This window comes from Carlito syrichta, unplaced genomic scaffold (genome assembly GCF_000164805.1).
Source record: "Carlito syrichta isolate Samal-C Ts95f unplaced genomic scaffold, Tarsius_syrichta-2.0.1 Scaffold130411, whole genome shotgun sequence".
Classification (NCBI taxonomy): domain Eukaryota; kingdom Metazoa; phylum Chordata; class Mammalia; order Primates; family Tarsiidae; genus Carlito; species Carlito syrichta.
This window is the reverse complement of record NW_007074507.1, coordinates 159319-171357: the sequence shown is the minus strand read 5'-3', so window position 1 is coordinate 171357 and position 12039 is coordinate 159319.

The following is a 12039-nucleotide window of genomic DNA, read 5'->3' as shown; positions in this document are numbered from 1 at the left end:
GACCTGAGCAACCACAGCACCGTGGAGGTCCTGGAGGAGCAGATGAATGGCTTTTACAGGGTGTTCTCTGCCCTGAAATACTCTGTCAAGTTAAATGAGAAATACGTCTGCTACATAACAGAGACAGATGTGAACCACCAGCCCTTCAGACTCATCCGCAAATACCCACGTAAGTGAGAGCAGGCTGCATTTCACCACAAAGAAGTTATCATTCATTCATATTTACTGAGTTCTGGGTGTGGTGGCACATGCCTGTAGTTCCAGCTACTTGGAAGGCTGAGAAGGAAGGATCACCTGAACCCAGCAGGTTGAGGCTGTGGTGGCCATGAGTGTGCCACTGCACTCCAGCCTGGGGACCAGAGTGAGACCCCTACTCAAAAAAAAAAAAAAAAAAAAATTATTGAATGCCAGATGTATCAGGGACTCCTGGGACTGATCCACTTTGGGGATTTAAAGAAAAGTCAGGAACATGAGCTCATAGCCTGGGGCTAAGGAGAAGGTGGTGAGGTAGAGTCTCTCTGGATTGGAAAAAAGATCATGCTTCAGGGACTAACAGTTTTCACTCTGATAAATGTGACTCTTACTAGTGATGAGGCTTCTGTTCTGCAAAAAACATTAGCTCTATGATTTGACAGGCTAGGTAGTCAGAGTGGCCATTATCAGCCTCTCACTATGTGCCTACTACTTTGTGTATGTAGTTTTTAATTCTTTACCTTCATCCTACAAAGTATGTGTTATTCCTGTCCCCCTTCTACAGGTTAAATAATTTGAATGAGGGCATAGCTAATAAGCACAAGAGTCAGGATTCAAACCCATTCTTTCTGAATCCAAAGTTTGTGTTCTTGATTTTTCTTTTACCACACAACATATATAGATCTAGGACTATAGATGCCATGACTATATATAAGTCATGTAGGTTTGGAGAGGGGGAGCCGCTGTATGATAAGTAATAAGACAAGAAATGAAGTCACTGCTCCCACTCATGAATCCTGGGCAGTTTCAAAATTGCCATATCGAAGGCTAACTACATTCTCTGGAACACTATAGTTCCTTGACAGAGTCCTTGAGAGAAAATTTGATGGATAATTTTTTTGTCTAGCTATTCTATTACTTTTAAACTGTCACCAAGTCAGGGATTGGCAGTAGTGGGAGACTTCCAGAGGAGGGAGCTGGGGGCACACTTTATCAATAAGGGTACCTGATCTCAAACCAGGTGACATGGGAACCTGTACAATGACCATTTGTAAACCTAACCCTGACGTGTACCCCACATCTTTAAAATAAAAATTAGAAAAAAAAAAGATTACAGAGTTCTGGAGTCCCATTTTCACTATCAGCAGTAGAGGTTTAGGGTGAGGGTAGAGCAGAATTATCTGGAACAATTGAGATTCTGGGACTTCCTTTTGATTCCTGTGGATGATGGTGTGGAAGCTGGAGAATGAGAACCAGGACAGGCATATACAGCAGCTCAAGTAGTGCATATTACAACTCAAGGGAGCTCTGTTCACATAGACTCTAATGTGACCGGCACCGCGGGAAGAGTACAGTGGGACTGTACTAGAAAAACGCACTCTCCATAGTACCTCAAACAAATTATATTTGCAAACTTACTGCATTACTGAAATTCATTATTTATCTTGTCATAAAACTGTGAATCTCTCATGAGCAAGGATGAAGTTTCCCTCTCTTCTGGCTCCTGACATATAGTAGGCTCTTAGAATAGGTGTTAATTCTTAACTCTTGATTCTTATCATCATGGCAAAATAACCTAGAACATTGAAATGGAAATGTTACATCCCCTTGATTCCTTTTCTTGGGGATACATCGGAACTTCCTCCTCCCTTCTTCTATGGGCTCACAAGCTAACAAGCCGACAGACTCTCAAGTCTTTCCTTGGCCTAGAATGATTTCCTTCCAGAGAATACTGGAACACAGTGGGCTCTGCTGACCTAATGACATCAGCTCCTTTTCTGTGTGTCTCAGCTTCACAAGCTTAATAGATACAGGAGTGCTATGCTAAGGTCCTGGGCTCATTTTGCATGTTTCCCTTCTGTCTCTGAAAGTTAGTAGGAAATATCAACCCATTAACTCCTCTTTTCTTTTTTTTTTGAGTTGGAGTCTCACTCTGTCACCCAGACTGGAGTGCAGTGGCCGCTCCCAGCCACCGCAGCCTCGACCTGCTGGGCTCCGGCGAAGAGCTCTTTTCTCTTCTCAAATTGTTTTCCCAAACACTACTTGTTGAATTAATGAATGGATAAATTAGAATTTTGCCTTACAACTGAAGGAGAGCTCTGTAGTAATGAATGAGTTATTTGAGGGCTACCACTTTAAGGGGAGCAAATAATTCATTTTTTACAACTGTTGTTTCCTGTATGACTTTAAGAAATGCATTGCAGATGACTGTAGGATCTGCTTCTAACACACACACTCTCTCTCTTTCTATAGGGAGAAAGTATTCCCGTACTTATGACTACTATTAAGAAAATCGAGTAACATCCTCCCAAGGACCTGTTTTGCCTTTAGCCACTGGTACTTCTGGTTTTCTCTTGTGGATGATATTCTTTTTGTCCTTGACAACCACCTATCACAAACAGAAAAAAGCAAGGCAGTAATAGGTCCAGTGTGTTGCATATTGACTAAAATTATAGAAGCTTCCACATTTTGCTCCTCCTAATTCTGTATGGTGAATCTTGTTTCTTTATCTCTATTTCTCTGTTTTATTTTTAAGATTTACTTTTATTTGCTCTTATGCCTCTCATGTGTTAAATTGTGAGTAAAATTCAAATATTTTAACTGCAAAATGAAAGATTAAAAGTCTGATGAGCTGTCTACTCTGTGTATATTTCACCGGTGTGATGCTTCAATGAAGGATGGCTTGTTGGAGAGTTCAGAGCAGAGAAAACCTGCCCCAAATTTCCTCTAAGCTAGATGTTTTTTGTTTTGGGTAATAATGCGTCTCAGTCTGTTTTCTATTGTTGTAACTGAATACTTGAAACTGGGTAGTTTGTAAAGAAATTTTTCTTATAATTCTGGAGGCTGAGAACAAGTTCAAGAACAAGTGCCAGCATCTGGTGAGGGCCTTTTGCCACATCATAATATGACAAACAGCATCACATGGTGAAAAGGCATGAGTGTGTGTGTCAGCTCTGGTCTCTCTTCCTCTTCTTATAAAGTCAGTTACATCATACCATCCTGAAGACCTTATCTAATCCTAATGATCATTCCAAGGCCCACCTCCAAATATTATCTACAAATGAAATTGGGAATTAAACTTTTGACACATGAAGTTTGGAGAACACATTCAAACCTTGCTGACATCAAGGAAAACCTGGGAAAGAAACATCTTAAAAAAATAATTGTGGGTTGGAATTATTATATTAGTTAAAGTCTTCTCTTGTCATTACTGGACAAAGGCTATGAAAATCTTGGCAATTCAAAGAAGGCGACACTACCCTTGAGCTTTTCTGATTTGCCCAACTGATTTCAGAGTTATTCCTATAACCCACCTTCCAAATCTCTCCTGTCTCTATGCTTTTTATACATAGATTCTTCTTTGCTATACTATGAGTATTTGTCTCTCCAAAATTCAAATGTTGAAATCCTAACTCCCAAAGTGATAGTATTAACAGATACGGCCTTTGGGGAGTGATTAGGTTATGAGGGCAAGGCCCTCATGAATGGAATTAGTGCCCCAATAAAAGAGGCCCAAGAGAGGTCATTTGTCTCACTATGCAAGGATGCATCAAGGAGGTGCTATCTATAAACCAAAAAGGAGTCATCATCAGAAGCCAAATCTGTCAGCCAAATCTGTCACCATTAATTTTGTACTTCCTGTTTTCCAGAACTGTGAGCAATAAACTTTTGTTGTATATAGTGTATGGTATTTTGATAGCAGCTCAAATGGACTAAAACATCCTCCTTTGTTCCTTTATTTTTTCTATTTTTATTTTTTTGAGTTGGAGACTCATTCTGTTCCCCAGGCTGGAGTGTAGTGGTGTGCTCACAGCCACTGCAGCCTTTACCTGCTGGGCTCAGGCGATCCTTCCCCCTCAGCCTTCCAAGTAGCTGGAACTACAGGCGCATGCCTAAATTAGCCAATTTTTTTGGTTTATTGTAGAGGTGAGGTCTTGCCAAGTTGTCCAGGCAGGTCTTGAACCCTCAAGCAATCCTCTTGCCTCCACCTTCCAAAGTGCTGGGACTGGAGATGTAAGCCACCGTGCCTGGCTTCCTTTGCTCCTTTTGGGATTTGGGGAGAGGAGAGTAATATCTCTCCTGGTGGCTGGGCCATGTAGAATCAAGCTTAGGTTATGGAAGAGAAGTATGGAACAGTAATGGAAAATAAAATAAAACTTTCCAGAAACCAGGGATTTTAATTGGTTCAAATCCCAAATTTTTTGAATCACTGGATTCAAGTGATGTAATAATTTCATTGTCAATTGTACAGATCTGATGTCCACATTCCTAAGGTAAGTTTTTGCCATGCTAAACTTTTGAGGTCTGTGCTGTAGTTTGGCTGGAGGACCCGTACTGGTTGGCATGACTCCTGGATGTAGCATCTCTGGGGAGACAAAGTTGGACTGGGGATCACTTTTCAGGGAACTTCAGAGGCTTGGTATGAGCTGTATTTGCATTATCTACTTATAATAAATCAAAGCATGAGGATGTACAGACAGTTCTGAGAACTACATGAAGAAATGTATGAATTAGTTATATGTGCTCAGCAATTACACTATTGAGAGGACTAACTAGGAATTAATGGTTTATATTGATGTGACCTTTAAAATCACCTGTGGCAAGGTGAAAGAGCAAGAAAGGGACCCAAGTTTGGTTCCCGACTGTGTTCCTTGCTCATTGTGTAGTCTCAAACAAGTTCCTTAAACTGTATGAATGCATGTTCCTTACCTTATAAACTGCAAATCTTTTTTTCCACAGGGTCATTGTGAAAATTAGAATACATAATAGGTATTAATAACTGGTAACAGTAATGGTACTTGACACATATAATACTATGTGCCAGAAACTATTTGAACAAAATTTACATACATTAGTTCATTTAATCCTTAAAAAAAAGACAATAATGAGGTAGGTACTATTATTATGACACCTTAAAGAGGAAATGGAGGCACAGAGAGGTTAAATGAACTTCCAGAAGCATAAAGGGTAGGAACAGAGCCAGGATCTAAACCCAGGAAGCCTGGCTGTTAAACACTACATTGTATTGTCTCTAAGTGGAGTTATCAATCACAATAAGAACAATGATATAAGTCAATTAAGAAGTTAAATCATGGCCGGACTCGGTGGCTCAGCCTGTAATCCCGCACTTTGGGAGGCTGAGGTGAGTGGATTGCCTGGGCCCGCGGGTTCGAGACCCTCCCGGGCAACTTGGCAGAACCTCATCTCTACAATAAATCAAAAAGTTAGCCGGGCGTGGTAGTACGCGCCTGTAGTTCCAACTACTCGGAAGGCTGAGACAGAAGGATCGCCGGAGCCAAGCAGGTCGAGGCTGTGGTGGCCAGGAGCGTGCCACTGCACTCCAGCCAGGATGACAGAGTGAGACTCCAACTCAAAAAAAAAAAAAAAAGTTAAAATCATGAAATTAAGAATGACTGGCACTTATGAAAGAAAATATGTAAGGGTATAAAAATTACTGACTATCTGCTTTGATTTTGAAATCTGGTGGAAGAATTTTGGAGCAAAAACATTTGGCTTTGAGTAATCCCAGCTCCTTGGGAAAAGACGAATTCCACTAACTTGTGAAATTGAAAACTAGGGCAGAAGACTCCTCAGGGGTGTGTATGAAGTGGCTTTTGTGGGCTCCTTTGCAAATGTACTCTGTGGTCTAACGTCCTTTGTTCCTTTCTCCTAGGTTCGTTTGTTTGACCCATTTTCCAGCAAGTTGCATTACTTCATTCCATATGTGGATGGTGGTTTCTTATCTTAATTGCCATTTCTCATCTGGATTATCTGTATGCTCTGCTCTTTTATATAAGTTCAACTCATTGTATCAGTGTATATGAGGGGGACTCAGAAAACCCAGAATTATTTTTTGAGGGTGGCTCCTTGTAGTACAGGCTTCTCCCACTAGGTAAGCATTCTAGTAACCCATTGGCATCAGTGTACCAGCTAGTGTTGTGAGAGGCTGAGTTTGGCTTCAGTGAATTTTCTGGAGAATCTTTCAACGTGTTTGCCCATTTCATGATGGGTGACTTACAAGTGCACCAACCTGCCCACACTGTGCTGTGTTCAGTAGTTTTTGACCAAAAATGACATGATCTCCATGCCCTACCTTCCCTATTCACCTGATCTCACCATGAGCAACAAAACGGACAAATTCTAAAACTGTTTTAAGGAGTGGAAAAAGCATCTCGATAGATATATTACATCAAACAGAGACTACAGCCAGGTTTGGTGGCTCAGCCTGTAATCCCTCGCTTTGGGAGGCTGAGGTGAGTGGATTGCTTGAGCCCGCGCGTTCGAGACCCGCCTGAGCAACTTGGTGAGACCTCATCTCTACAATAAATCAAAAATTAGCCAGGCGTGGCAGCGCATGCCTGTGGTTCCAGCTACTTGGAAGGCTGAGGCGGACAGATCACCGGAGCCCAGCAGGTCGAGGCTGTGGTGGCCGGGAGCGCCCACTGCACTCCAGCCTGGGTGACAGAGTGAGACTCCAACTCAAAACAACAACAGCAAAAACAGAGACTATTTTGAAGGTGACAAGCTTATTTTATTTATTTACTAAGTTGGATTTATTTATTTATTGAGTCAGAGTCTCACTCTGTCGCCCAGGCTGGGGTGCAGTGGCATGCTCACAGTCAGAGCAGCCTTAACCTGCTGGGCTCAGGTGATCCTTCTGCCTCAGCCTTCCAAATAGCTGGAACTACAGGCGTGTGTCACCACACCTGACTAATTTTTTTGATATATTGTAGAGATGAGATCTTGCCAATTTTCTCAGGCTAAGTGAAGTTTAAATATATAAGAATAAATATACAATTTTTAATAAATAAATTCTGTGTTTTTTGGTGGTCCCCTCTTGTACTTTTGGTTAATGATGCTATGAAAAATACACCTAGAGTTTCTCAAAAGTGTTTTTCTTTATGATGAGCCTACCCGACTCAACATTTTCCTTCTCATCTGATGTAGTCTCATGGGCCACCTTGCACCCACAAAAGAATACCATTTCCATGTTGTCTATTTCCATATTTCCCCTAGAACCTTTCTATCCCACTGCTTACAAGATGTCTCCATTCGGATGTCTCATGGCAACTCAGATTCAACCCATGCAAAACTGAACTTATTATCTTTTTTTTTTTTTTTTTCCAGTTGGAGTCTCACTTGGTCGCCCAGACTGGAGTGCAGTGGCCGCTCCCGGCCACTGCAGCCTTGCCTGCTGGGCTCCAGTGATCCTTCCGCCTCAGCCTTCCAAGTAGCCGGAACTATAGGCGTGCACTACCACGCCCGGCTGATTTTTTGATTTACTGTAGAGATGAGGTCTCACTGCCAAGACCCGCGGGCTCAGGCAATCCACTCACCTCAGTCTCCCAAAGGCGTGGGATTACAGGCTGAGCCACGGAGCCCGGCTTATCTTTTTTTTTTAATTTTATTTTAAAGATGTGGGGTACAATTCTGGATTAGCTATACAAATGATCATCATACAGGTAAAGTTTGGGTCTCCCTTTGGTCTCCACTTTGCCTGGCTTGAGATAAGTTACCCTTATTGATGTTATGTGATCCCTCTTCCATCCTCTGGCAGTTTCTGGCTACTGCCAATCCTTTTCTTATAATATTATGGTAAATGTTCAGTGTCCGCATATGAGTGAGAACATGTAGTACTCAGTTGTTTCTGTGATAAATCACTGTGTTAAATCATCCAAGTTGCTGCAAAGTCCATAATTTTGTGCTTTATGGCTGTGTAATATTCCATTGTGTAAATGTACCAAATTTTAAAAATCCAGTCCAGTTTCAATGAGGAGCATGGTTGATTCCATGTTTTTGCTGTTGTAAATAGTGCTGCAATCTTATACTTCTTCCTTTTGTCCCCAGCCAAGTGACTTCTGCTCACTTCCTAATCTCAGAAAATGACACCAACTACCAAATTGTCCAAGCCAGAACCTTTTCTTGATCCTTACTTTCACCTAAACTCCCATAGTCAATAGCCAGTTCCTGTCAAAGCTACCTCCTTAACCTTCTGTTAATACTCACTGCCATTAACTTAATTCCAAATCATTGTTTTTTGCCTCATTTCTGAAATAGCCTCCTAACTGATCTACTACTGCTAGGTGTTGCCCCTTCTTACCTATGCTGCATCTGAGGTAAAGGGTTTTTTTCTTTTTTCTTTTTGAGTTGGAGTTTCACTCTGTCGCCCAGAGTGGAGTGCAGTGGCCGCTCTCAGCCTCCACAGCCTCGACCTGCTGGGCTCCGGCGATCCTTCCGCCTCAACCTTCCGAGTAGCCGGAATTACAGGCGCACGCTACCACGCTCGGCCAATTTTTTGATTTATTGTAGAGATGAGGTCTCGCTAAATTGCCCAGGCAGTCTCGAACCCGCTGGCTCAGGCAATCCACTCACCTCAGCCTCCCAAAGGTGCGGGCTTACAGGCTGAGCCACCGAGCCCGGCTGGGTTTTTTCTTAAACTGAATCTGGTCATGCTTTTCTCCTGTCATTAAAGTTTCATTAGCTTTCTCTTGTCCTCAGGACACAGTCTGTACAAATATCATATGTAAATATCATCAATATATTACAAGGCCAACAACAAGTACTTTTTATTTATTTATTTATTTTTGGCTAATCTCTTTCAACGATTCATTTAAGAATTCAGCAATACCTATGAAGTAAGACTATTTGATTATGACTTGAAGAAAAAATGGAGACAATTGAGAGACATGTAAATGAGATACATGCAGATCCAGTCAGAAAACATAATGTTTGGTTATTGGCATCTTATAATCAGCTGGTCTTAGAGCTATGATGGATGCAGCAGGAGCTCTAGTCAACCATAAACAAGAGCCGTAGTTCTGGAGGCTGAAAGTAATAAGATGATGTTGGTAGGTTTGGGTTCTCCTGAAACCTTTCTCCTTGACTTGCAGATGGTCACCTTCTCACTCCCTCTTCACACAACCGTCCCTGTGTGCACATGCCAACAACTACTTTTTATTGAGCAGTCGCTATATGCCAGGGCCTTTACATGTTTATTTCATTTATTCAGCATAGCAATGTTTGATGAATATATGAAGTATTATTATATTCATTCTGCACAAAAGGATAGCAACAATACTTAGATATACTTGGCATGTCAAGCACTTTCTAAACCTATTTGTACACTTTATCTCATAATAATGCTATAAATGATAAATTACTACCTCTATTTTACAGATGAACAAACAAGCACAGAGACTCTAATTTGCCCAAGGTTACATGTCAGTAAGTAACAAAGGGGGATTCAGACCCCTGGTCTGAATCTAAAGCTCTTATTGACTTTCCCACATCTCAGAATCTCTGCATATGCTATTCTTTCTAAATGGACTTTGACTACGCTAATTCTGCTTTTTCAGATTTCAGCCCAGAAAAATCTTCCACAATTGCCAACCCCATGGCATTGATCTTGTTTCCATAAGAATGTATTCTTGTTTCTTGTCCTTGCTATGATATGATTACAGGATATCAGACTACTGACATATCTCCCTAAGAGAAGGGATTGAGTTTGGTTATACTGGTAATCCCAGTTCCCTTTCCAGTGCCAGACAAATAGTACCCAAGAAGTCTGTTCAATTCTATAATACATGTTCACTTCATCTATTTGGACTTCCCAGGTCTATCCTATTAATAGAGTGTATATCCATATTTAATTATTTTTTTACAGATGCAAATGGTATTCATGCACTTAAAGCTCTTCTGTAACATTAATTATAGTAAACAACTCCCAGTTTTGCTTGTTCAGTATCAGAATCTTTTTTTTTTTTTTTTTTTGAGTTGGAGTTTCACTCTGTCACCCAGACTAGAGTGCAGTGGCCGCTCCCGGCCACCGCAGCCTCAACCTGTTGGGCTCCAGAGATCTTCCGCCTCAGCCTTCCAAGCGGAATCTTTTGTTTGTTTGTTTTTTTCTGTGAGTTGGAGTCTCACTCGTCACCCAGGCTGGTGTGCAGTGGCACGCTCACAGCCACCGCAGCCTCGACCTGCTGGGCTCAGGTGATCCTTCCACCTCAGTCTTCCAAGTAGCTAGAATTGTAGGCATGTACTAACCATTCCTGGCTTATTTTGATTTTGATTTATTGTAGAGATGAAGTCTCACCAAGTTGCCCAGACTGGTCTTGAATCTGTGAGCTCAGACAGTTCTCCTACCTGGTCTTCCAAATTGTTGGGATTGTAGGCATGAGCCACCACGCCTAGCCATAGTATCAGAATCTTAAAAGAACCTACTTGGTGGATAGTTATATATACACCAATGCATAAGATGTGGTATAATTCAGGTTTTCATAAACGTATCAAAGGAGTTTTTGAGCCTAATTGGGTACATGTGCAGAAACAAGAATCACCGATAGTTTACCCAATTTATTTTCAAGTAACAATCCATGAGAGCGCCTATCTCACTCAGAGTAAAAGTCCAGAGCCCTTACATGGCCTATTAGGGCCACCCGATATACCTTCCTCGCCCCTCAGTCCCTTACCCTCTCTTCCTTCTTCTTTTCAGCCCAGCCCTCTCATCTGGAATGCTCTTGTTCAGACATCACACATCCAGTTCCCTCAGCTTCAAGTCTTTGTTCACTTTCTCAATGAGGCCTATCCTGACCAATCTATTTAAAAGGAAGGCTGAGACAAACTGAGATACTTCCTTGCCCCGCACTTTCCCAATCCTTCTCATCTTGCTAAACATAGTCCTTATCACCTTCTAACACACCACAAGCTATGTGTGGAATGTAATATTTGCAAAATGAACAACGAATGACATTGATTTGTCTCTTTTCCCTTACAAAAGAACTGGAAATCACCCATAACCAATCATAGAATAGAATGGATCATAGAATAGTTGGGGTCCAGTTTGAATCCCCTTCTACAGTATTATTTCAAGTGGAATATTCTGAACTATTCTCTTGATTACAACCTTAGGTTTAGCTTATATACTCCGAGTCTTGCAATAATGGCATCATGCCATGGCCTTACCTTGAGCAGACATTTTCTGCATTCTTTTTGAATGCACTGTTCTACTCTGGCTATTTTCTGTCCTTAAGCTTCAACAAGGCACATATTTTAAAGTTCTTTTGTCTTATTGGGGGTGGGGAATACATGATACATATAAAAATGCTAAGTTGGAAAGCAAATGCTGGTTGTGTGTCTCCAAGATGGAGAAAACAGAGGTTCTTAACCAACCAATTTTCAGTCCACATGGAAATGTTTATCCCTATGGAATGTTATCAAGAAAAAGTCATTAAGGTTATCTGACCCATCCCTAGCAATGACTCCATGTTTTTTCTCACAGGTTTACTTGCAGCCAGCCTCACCAGATGCCATTCCAGTGCCTTAAGACCCATGAGCGGTTTAGCAGTCATTTATGTTTTACCTCCACCCAATATAGAAATGTTCCCAGCAATAGTCTGAATATTTGTGCCTCTACCTGCCCCAAATTCGTATGTTATAACCTACTCCCTGTTCAATGGTATTAAGAGATGGGGCCTTTGAAAGATGATTAGATCATGAGAACTTAACCCTCATGAATGGGATTAGTGTCCTTATAAAAAGGCCCAAGGGAGTCTGTTCACCCCCCACCATATGAGGATGCAGCAAGAAGGGGCCATCTTTGAAGCAGAGAGCAAGTCCTCACCAGACATTAAATCTGCTGGCACCTTGATTTTAGACTTCCTAGCCTCCAGGATTGTGAGCAATACATTTCTGTTGTTTATAATTACCTAGTGTAAGATATTTTGCTATAGTGGCCAAAATGGACTAAGACACTCTCTATCCCAGACCTACCACCATTGATCCTTTTAAAGAAACTTGTTCTACCAGATGTTGAGCAAACTTTCCCTCCTAGCTGTAGTCCCAGTATTT